The sequence below is a fragment of the Elgaria multicarinata genome, chromosome 8 (genome assembly GCF_023053635.1).
Source record: "Elgaria multicarinata webbii isolate HBS135686 ecotype San Diego chromosome 8, rElgMul1.1.pri, whole genome shotgun sequence".
Taxonomy (NCBI): domain Eukaryota; kingdom Metazoa; phylum Chordata; class Lepidosauria; order Squamata; family Anguidae; genus Elgaria; species Elgaria multicarinata.
Genome location: NC_086178.1, coordinates 77607306 through 77616689, shown reverse-complemented (window position 1 = coordinate 77616689; position 9384 = coordinate 77607306).

Below are 9384 nucleotides of genomic sequence, written 5' to 3'. Positions count from 1 at the left end.
AAAACCCACAGAAAGGACACTATGACTATGAAACCATGTTGCTGAGGAGGCAGTACAAGGAAACATGTAGTTAAGTAAATATATGGGAACATGTTTATGAAAATGACTTTTAAGAGAATGCGTAGTTTGGCCCTAAGGGTACAGAAAATAAACAGAACAGAATCTTTGTCCCCCAGCATGCTGCTCACCAAGATACAGACACAAAAATGTCCATTTGCCAAACAGGAAGCAGTCAAGAGATAGTTGGGAAGATAAGAAAGTTCTGCATAGCTAACGAATTGTACTGAAATATCGTTTTTGTCTATTCCATGGATAGGGTTTTTGTATTCTGGGGTTTCTTATGTATCGTTTAAATGTTCTCCTGTAGGATTACTAGATCTTAGCGTAGCTGTTTTTGAGTATGAGAGAAAGAGTATAACATCTTTTAAATGTTGTTTTTTTGTTTTGTTTTTTAGTTTATGAAGTTTAGAGTTTTATTTGCTGTTGTATTTAGAACACATAGTAGACATTTTTTCATCCCCCCTTTTGTGCAATCATGATAGCTAGAGATGTTTCATTCATGAGCCTCGCAATTTCAGACTTTCTAGAGAGCCCTAAAAAAATCACAAGCATTGAGATTAAATTGTGCTGCCAATATGTGAGAGAAGATACCAACACAGGTGACAAATAACCCAAATATGTGGAAGACCTGTAGAGTGTTACATATTGCAACTGACCTTTTAAAACTCTTTCTGTTGCAGTAGAGTTCTAGGAGCTCCAGCTTTTTCCTCTGCATTATCACTGTATGAAATAATCCCAACAAATCTCAAAGTGATGTTTAAGAGAGATAGAACATTAAATTTAATGAAGAGATTCAACTTTACTGAAGAAACTGTTAGTGGGGAACTATTTCTCAAAGACATTGAGGCAATGATCTATGTGTCAGGGGATGCAAGGTAGACTCAGGGATGGGATTAGGGTATACTAACACTGAAGCCAAGGGAGGCAACATGGTGTTCATGGGTACCAATGTGCATCTGGGCACCTTCCTTGGCATCCACTAAAGTGCCTTACCCCTCCCATTTTTTAAAAATAAAGTAACAATTTTCTTACCAGCAGCTCAGATTGCTTCAAAGCCAAGTGAGGGCATCAAGCTGTTGCCATCTTCATTTCCCATTAATGTCCCTGGGCTGTATCTCTGCCTTGTATTCAGTCATTTGGGCACATTACTTGTCTGTTGTGACTAGCCACACCTCTTGTGCCAGCCATTTTTTGATGGTGCCCAGCACACTTTATCAAATTGCCAAATGCGCTCACAGGCCCCAAAAGGTTGCCTGCCCCTGATCTAAGCTATATTGTGCATCTAAATATTCATTCCTCTTAGAAGTGCCCCAGAGGAGGTACCAACCTTCCGTGGGTAGACTTGTCATGTGTGACTCTCTCTCTCTCCAACATACACACAAGGGCTGGTTCTCAGAATCGTGGGGGGGGGGGGGAAATAAGCCATAGTGGCTTCCTGCCACAAGTGTTGCATGCCAGGAAGATTCACATAATTACCCTTGCTGGTGTGGCTTGCAGTGTCACGGGAACACAGTGAGGGGGCTTGTTGCCATGGTTAACAAGCCACCCAGAACCATAAAGTAGCCCTTGAGTTCTGGGGTGGCTTGTTAACAATGTCAGCAAGCCACCTTTGCCAGGTTCACACAACATGGCAAGTACTGCTGGCAAGGGTAATTATGTAAATTCCTCCATCATGCGCAGACAGGGAAATAAGCCACCGTGGCTCATTTTCCCATCTGTGATCATGTGAACTCAGTTTCTCTCTCTCTCTCTCTCTCACACACACACACACACCTATTTAATTGCAGATAGATATGCTAAAACGCTATGCAGTGCATGTACACTATGGTGGAATAGTTGTATGGTACGGCAGGGTTGTATACTCTCACCTTATCTATTTAACTTGTATGCAGAACACATCATGCGACGTGCTGGGCTTGACGAATCCAAGGCTGGAGTTAAAATTGCAGGAAGAAACATTAACCACCTCAGATATGCAGATGACACCACTTTGATGGCTGAAAGCGAGGAGGAGCTGAGGAGCCTTATGACAAAGGTGAAAGAAGAAAGTGCAAAAGCTGGGTTGCAGTTAAACCTCAAAAAAACCAAGATTATGGCAACTAGCTTGATTGATAACTGGCAAATAGAGGGAGAAAACATGGAGGCAGTGACAGACTTTGTATTTCTGGGCGCAAAGATTACTGCAGACACTGACTGCAGCCAGGAAATCAGAAGACGTTTACTTCTTGGGAGGAGAGCAATGACAAATCTTGATAAAATAGTTAAGAGCAGAGACACCACACTGACAACAAAGGTCCGCATAGTTAAAGCAATGGTATTCCCCGTAGTAACCTATGGCTGCGAGAGCTGGACCATAAGGAAGGCTGAGTGAAGGAAGATAGACGCTTTTGAACTGTGGTGTTGGAGGAAAATTCTGAGAGTGCCGTGGACTGCAAGAAGATCAAACCAGTCCATACTCCAGGAAATAAAGCCAGACTGCTCACTTGAGGGAATGGTATTAAAGGCAAAACTGAAGTACTTTGGCCACATAATGGGAAGACAGGATACCCTGGAGAAGAGGCTGATGCTAGGGAAAGTGGAAGGCAAAAGGAAGAGGGGCCGACCAAGGGCAAGATGGATGGATGATATTCTGGAGGTGACAGACTTGACCTTGGGGAAGCTGGGGGTGGCAACAGCCGACAGAAAGCTCTGGCGTGGGCTGGTCCATGAAGTCACGAAGAGTCGGAAACGACTGAACGAATAAACAACAAATTGTCCCATGTGATCTATACATGGTTGTCATGCTGTTTCCTACCGAGTTGTGCTTTATGTGGCAAATGTCATTATTAACCTTTTAGGAAAACATTCAGTGTATAATTTTACATTGCCATTTTAACTAGTCTTTACTTTTAAATTTTTGTACAATATTTTGACTGCTGTTGTGTTGTGATGTTCTACTGCTTTTTTGTTTAATGTACATTGTAAATTGGAGGGGGGTTATTTAATTGTTTATTTATTGACTTGTTGTAAGCTGCCCAGAACACCTTGGAGATAAAGTGGGGGATAAATGTGTGTGTGTGTGTATAATTAAAAAGTGTGATTTTGAAGCAACTTGAATTTTATAATCCTACCTGAAAATAGGACAATTGCAAGCTTCATTTCACTGCTTCACTTATGTAAGCTTTTGTGCAAGACAACAGTGTAGTACTTGAGTAATTCGAATGGAAATGTCAAGTTTTCACAGCCTATGATTAGAGGTAAGTGCCCTGCTATTATACAGTAGTTCTGTCAAGTAGACTGGGCTGAGTACATGTCATGACCTCTTCTCAGCAAACGCTTCTCTCTCTCTGCTCACGGAGAGGCACACCACCCCCACATTTACTGCTGCAACCCAGCAATAAACAAAATAGTCAACATCACACTTTATGAAACATCAAATCCTAATTTGGAAAAATGCTTTGTCATATCCCAGAGCTGGGATCCTTCACATATTGACTGAAACCATCTTGTCTTATGATTTACACAATTCTTTCATTCCTTATTTAAACTGAGGTATAAATTTAATAGCAGGTTCTGTCCTGAACACCTTAAGTAGAGAAATCTCCCCCCACCCCACATCCCCAATTTCTCTGTCAGCTATGCCTGAGTGAGGACTTCAGGATGTAGACAATAGGATTTACAGCTTAACAGTGTAATCCACTGGTTTAACAAGACAAGGTGCAAGTTATATCATGTATGTTACAGATATGTGCAACAGATTTGGTTAATTCCAGGGAAACTGACCTTTCCTTAGTCAGAGAGGCTTACTGGAGAGCGGATTTGCAAATTTCCCACTAAAACAAGCCTTTGTAATATATAGACATATATAACACAAATGTTCAAAAAAAATTTTTTTTAGGAACTAACCTTGTAGAACTTACATTTTTAAATTTACAACTTGCATGTTTAAAGAAAAAGAGAGAACATTGAGAATGCCAAAAAATGTAATTTCCATTTAAACTCCATTAAAAGGTTTTGAATTACCATGTTTGAAAACAAAAATTGTATGATCAATCCTTTACATTCATCCAAAGCTCTGAAGGGTTAGACCACACACTGCATTTCATGTATTCAAGGGCTTCCTTGGCTTACTTCAGTGTTGGGAAATGCTGAGTGCAGTCCATGCAAAGAGCACTGCCCAGCATGATGCTGGGAAATGCCTACCTCCATACACCAATCTGTGAGTGTGTGTGTACTTGGAGTCCCAGGTATGCACTGGAACCACTGGATTAAAATGATTACCTCCAATGGTATAACATGTCTGGGCCTGCTAGCTACACACAACCTTGATGGGTATATGGGTGGAAATTCAGTCTTGCTTCCTACTGACAACTCTCCATGAGAATGGGGAAAAATATATTCACCTGGTAGAGCCTTTCCTTTCATATTAGTTGTATGGCTTATGTTTACTAGACATTAGCGATTTACTTGGAGGACACAATCAATGGTCCATGGGGTGTAGAGTTGTGCTTACACAAGTGGGGGAGACTAGGCCATTGGGTGATGTAGCTGGAATTGGGTTCAATGCTGCCTTTGCCCAGCCACGTCACCCTCTGCTACCTGGCATCATGTAGTGGCACTGAATTCGGGTGTAGAGTAATGGAGGTGGATCAGAAATTGTACTGTAACCTCTTCATTCTGCTCCTAGAGTATAATAGGTGATAGCACTGGCCTGCTTTCATGCTGTTACATGGCAAACAGCCTATTGGTTGTGGAATGACCAGTAAGGCCTCCCCAGAAGGTCTATGGGGTCAGATGGGTGTACAGGAGAAGGGGGTCTGCTGGAATATGCATCTATATAGCCCATAGGTTTCTTTTATTTGCTACTACTGGCCAATGCCAGTTTGCCTGATGGTAAGTAGCCAGCCCTTCTTGACTAGAAAAAGAGCAACTATCCTTTTCCTACATGTTCTTTTTTTTTTTTTTTTTACAAGGCATGGCTTCATGCTAGGCAATAGCTAAGCTGAAGTTGAGCTAACACTTGTTGACTATTGGTTTTGTTCTCACAACTACTATGCCTGTTTCTGTACACCTACTCACATGTGATTTGGCGCTGCTTTCAATAACTAGGGGTGGTAGAGGCAGTGCACATTAGTAACACCTGGCCTCCATTATCACTGCATGGCAGAAGAAGAGGAAAGATAGACTAAGATCCCTCTGCATGGATAATATTTGCCATAAGCCCTTTTGGCATTACAAACTGATGGCATAATTTAGCATCCTTCACAATATAATTGAGGGCTTGTTCGCACAGGTTTCTGTTCACAGGGATTTTAAAATGAGAGTTATTTCCCTAGAAGGCGTTGTTTGATTCTGGATTTGCTTTTGCTCAGCAACAATTGATTTTTACGATCAAGTCTGCATTATGAGATCTTATCCTATAATACAACAAGGTTAAATTAGGAGAGCTTTCCTTTGGGTATAAATGCACGATCAAGGATACTGGGGACAAAACCTGCTTTTCGGGAGAGCATTTGGGAGTATAGATGTTGCAACATTGTTCAACTATAAACCAATGATATTTGATTGACATACTCACTATCTCAGGCAAACTAAACAACGTTGCATCTGGGATGAATTGGCTTAAAATTAAAGTGCAACTGCCATCTCTCTTATATCAAAAAGTAAAGTGTTGAGGCTATAACGTACAGACAATTACACATTACTTGGGTTGTAATATTTAGATTTGTGTCATTTCTCATCCAAAGTAAAAAGCATCTCTAAATAAATGAGTGATCTTATACTACATATTTTATAGGCTGTGTACTTAGCACGATCCATCTATATTTGCATGTGCATATATACTCATGTTAGCCTCACTCTCATGCTGCATATTTAGAAAGTTGGAATGTTAATGCCTTCTGCCAAAACAGACGGAGTGAACCATTAGGGCGGCCTGCGCAAGTCCAGATCTTCTGCTGCGTTTTATGGAAGCTTCAATGAGTTCTGCATTAATTCCAGAAGCACAAGCTTTCCAAGTCGGTTACTGCTGTTTGCTCTTCTCAGCAAGTGGAAATGTCTCAATAACGCATCCTCTACCCTGGCCATGCGCTACCTTTGCACAGCACTCAGGGGTCACACTGGCAACTCGCCAGGAGCTGGAGAGCTGCACCCAATTAGCGTCCTGCATTTACATAATTTGCACTGGTTCTGAAATGCGCAGGTTATGTTTAAATGTGATATTTACACGGAGGGGCACTAGGCGCATACCCATTTTCTTTTACAAAAACATACAGAAGCTAGCATAGGCTCAGAGGCAGCCGCTGAAAGCATGGACAACCTCAGACTTGTTGTCTGGCTTCACATAGATATATAAAAAAAGACATTAGGGAAATAGTTATCAGTTTACCTGTCCTACTTACCTGAACCATCGCAACCTTGTAGTGCTTCCTGTGGAAGCAGAAATTTGTTAACAAAGCAAAGGTCCCCCTTCATAACACAGCAATGGATGTGAGCAGCTATATTTATGAAGAATGTTGCTTGTGAACTACAATACCAGGAAAACTATTTTTCATCATCCTTGCATATAATCTCGAATATATTGTTTGGTATCTGTTACATGTACAAGGTCCCGGTCATCCCAGACCTTATTCCAGGTCAAGCCAATATTTCCTTGAATACACAGGCTCAAGGTTATATATGGTTTTATAGCTCCCATGAACAGTTGTGGGAACATAGTCTCAAAAAGGCAGGAACTAAAATCACTAATCCATTAATCAACTAATGCACTATTATTATTTTTATAAAAAGCACACAACATATTAATCTAAAATTGCTTAAAGAGGAATCTTGTTCCCTGTCCCATCTTAAAACATGAATAAGTTATTTAGAATGAAGATTAGTTGTGGGGATGGGTGGGGAACTAGCTGGCTTGGGTGGCTGGTAATAGGATACAAAGCCCTTCAGCTCTAGGTCAGTGGTTCAAATCCAGTACATGTTGTTAGTGACAGAAAATCATTGCCATCTGATTGCTGTTTGACAGTTGTATGTGGCTGGAACTGCTGGTGGTCAGATGTACATATCAGCGCACAACCTGGAAGACAGAGGCTCTCTGTCACAACATCAGTAAGACCTGAGTCAGTTACAGGAATGAAACACAGTCACACACACACAAATGAGCACAATATTACATTTCAAGTTAGATTTACTGGGGACATTGTTTTGTTGAGGGCTTTCCCATTTTTTTCTGTGCTGTCTATGAACATGAAGCTTACTTGGACTAAGCCAAACCTCTACACCATCTAACCCATCCTTTTCTGATCTTTCAGGCAAAGCTCTTTCCCTATCACCTGCTGCCTGAGATCCTTTTTAACTGAAAACACCCGGAACAGAAGATGAGTCCTTCTGCATTGGAAGTATCTGCTGTACCACAAGGGATGGAACAGAAATTTGTTCGGTCTGAACCAGAACACAGTTGGTCATAGGGTGACCATATTTTGGAAACCAAAAAGGAGGACAACATGGTCGGCCTGACATGCCCACCAACATGTCCAGCCCCAAGGGGGCATGCCCACCCGAACATGGCCTTGGTCACATGCCTGATTTTACAGCACACAATTAAGACAAATCTGTTCTACATAACATCTTAATGTTAAAATCACTGAAATAAAGAACAAGTGAGACATTCAATGTATCTGAAATTAACTTCATTCACTCCTACTTTTGTAGCTTTTGCTGTACTTTGAAGCTTTTGCTATACTCTGTGTGATACATTCTCCCCTTCCCTCAAATATCTTTTCTGACTGTGTCCTCACTCGTTGCAAGCTGCTGCTGCTGTTAATGGGCTTTGCTGCTGGCTGGCTTTTTTATTTTTAAATTTCACTTTTTAAAAAACACACAACAACTTGTGTATGATTGTCACAAGTTTTTCTACTCAAACATTAGGGTAGGTATTGTGGATGGCAGACACTACTTCGCCCATTCACACTTCTCACTTATATACATTAGCTTCTCAAGACTTGTGCGTTGGCACCACTTTGCACATCCAGACGTTCAACTCTCGTCTAGTTCCTGTACAAACACATGACTCTGAGACCCTCTTTCTAATGCCCTGTGTTGCATGCCAGCACCATGGAGCTAAGTTACAACAGGTGACTCTGGGTTGTCTGTGCAGCCTCTGTTGTCTCTCTAAGTCACTGCAGCCAAACCAAAGCCTCCAGCCTCAAACAATCTCTCTCTCTCTCTCTCTGCCAAAGTTTCTCGACGGTCCAGCCAGGCTGCGCACTTGTGGCTTGGGATATTGCTTATTGCAGCTTATTGCTTGCTCATGTTCGGTGACTCTTACTTTAAAAACCTCTGCCACCAGCCTCCTCCTCTCCTCCCGCACAACTGCTTGACTCTGATGCACTTTTAAAACACTCTGGGTGGCAAGCCAGCTTCTCAGCGCCAAGCTACAGGTGCATCTGGGTTGCCTTCATCCATGTACATTGATGGTGCTATATAAATAAATAATAATAATAATAATTCTTATGCCAGCCAGCCAACAACTCCAGCCTCAAACAATCCCCTCCCCCCACTCTTTCTGCCAAAGTCTCCCAACAGTCCAGCCAGGCTGTGCACTTGTACTCTGTGGCCAGGGGTAGGGTGACAGCTTATAGCTTGGTCACATCTGGTGGCTTGTTTTTTAAAAACAACAACAACACTCCACCACCAGCCACCTCTGCCTGCACCAAACACTGGACTCTGACACACTCTTTAAAAGGCTCTTTGTTGCACACCAGCCTCTCAGGGCTAAACTACATCCGTTTCTGAGTTGTGACTGTCTGAAACTGATGCCAGCCAAAGCTCCAGCCAGCTAATGTCTGCACCAACACTTGATTCTGAGATGCTTTTGAAAGGTTCTGTGTGGCATGCCAGCCCCTCAGGGCTCAGCTACAGCCATCTCTGAGTTGTGTCTTCAGTCCAAGTCTGTCTCTAAGAGATATGCCAGCCAGCCAAAGCTGCAAATGTATCTATTTTTCTCTGACACACACTTCAAATGTTCTGCATTGACCCTTCATCACCCATGATGTGGAACTTTGAGAAAGAGGCCTCTGGCCCATTTTGTTTTGCCCTGTGGGCTGCTTGGACTGACCTCTCCTTTCCCACATTTTGATTTATGGAAGCCTTGCCTCTGCTGAGCTCCTGGTGCCAGACTGCCCACCAAATCTGCAACAGGAAAGGTGCCCTGCTCGCCCAGCACTTCTTAGCTAAAAACTGGAAACCCCCTTGATGCCAAGGGCTGAAACTTCTCAAGGTGCAAGGCCCCAAAGAGGAGGTTTGACAACCTGAGTTTGCAGGATATGGCTCCAGTGGTTTTTAAAACAA